Genomic DNA, 1,419 nt, shown 5'->3' with positions numbered 1-1,419 from the left:
GGGCCGGCCCCCTTCCCCCTTCCCCTATAAATAGAGGGGCGAAGGGAGGGCTGCACACCACATCCAAGGCGCAGCCCCTCCCCTCCCCAACACCTCTCCTCCTCCGTTAAGAGCTTGGCGAAGCTCTGCCGGAGTACTGCCTCTCCACCACCACCACGCCATCATGCTGCTGCTGGAGCTCTCTTCCTCAACCTCTCCCTCCTCCTTGCTGGATCAAGGTGCGGGAGACGTCTCCGCTCCGTACATGTGTTGAACTTGGAGGTGCCGTCCGTTTGGCACTAGGATCTTCGGTGATTTGAATTACGACGAGTACGACTCCATCAACCCCGTTCTCTTGAACGCTTCCGCTCGCAATCTACAAGGGTATGTAGATGCACTCCTATCTCTCTCGTTGCTAGATGACTCCATAGATTGATCTTGGTGATGCGTAGAATTTTTTTTATTTTCTGCAACGATCCCCAATAGTGGCATCATGAGCTAGGTCTATGCGTAGTTTCTATGCACGAGTAGAACACAATTTGGTTGTGGGCGTAGATGTTGTTGATTTACTTGCCACTACTAGTCTTATCTTGTTTCGACGGCATCATGGGATGAAGCGGCCCGGACCGACCTGACACATACGCTTACGTGAGACAGGTTCCACCGACTGACATGCACTAGTTGCATAAGGTGGCTAGCGGGTGTCTGTCTCTCCCACTTTAGTCGGATCGGATTCGATGAAAAGGGTCCTTATGAAGGGTAAATAGAAATTGGCATATCACATTGTGGTTTTGACGTAGGTAAGAAACGTTCTTGCTAGAACCCTATTGCAGCCACGTAAAAACATTCAACAACAATTAGAGGACGTCTAACTTGTTTTTGCAGCATATGCCTTGTGATGTGATATGGCCAAAAGGATGTGATGAATGATATATATGTGATGTATGAGATTGATCATGTTCTTGTAATAGGAATCACGACTTGCATGTCGATGAGTATGACAACCGGCAGGAGCCATAGGAGTTGTCTTAATTATTGTATGACCTGCGTGTCATTGAATAACGCCATGTAATTACTTTACTTTATTGCTAAACCTTTAGCCATAGTAGTAGAAGTAATCGTTGGCATGACAACTTCATAAAGACACGATGATGGAGATCATGATGATGGAGATCATGGTGTCATGCCGGTGACGATGATGATCATGGCGCCCCGAAGATGGAGATCAAAAGGAGCAAAATGATATTGGCCATATCATGTCACTATTTGATTGCATGTGATGTTTATCATGTTTTGCATCTTATTTTCTTAGAACAACGGTAGTAAATAAGATGATCCCTCGTAATAATTTCAAGAAAGTGTTCCCCCTAACTGTGCGCCATTGCGAAAGTTCGTTGTTTCGAAGCACCATGTGATGATCGGGTGTGATAGATTCTAACG

Source organism: Triticum dicoccoides, chromosome 4A, assembly GCF_002162155.2.
Source record: "Triticum dicoccoides isolate Atlit2015 ecotype Zavitan chromosome 4A, WEW_v2.0, whole genome shotgun sequence".
NCBI lineage: Eukaryota > Viridiplantae > Streptophyta > Magnoliopsida > Poales > Poaceae > Triticum > Triticum dicoccoides.
This window is presented reverse-complemented; position numbering follows the sequence as displayed.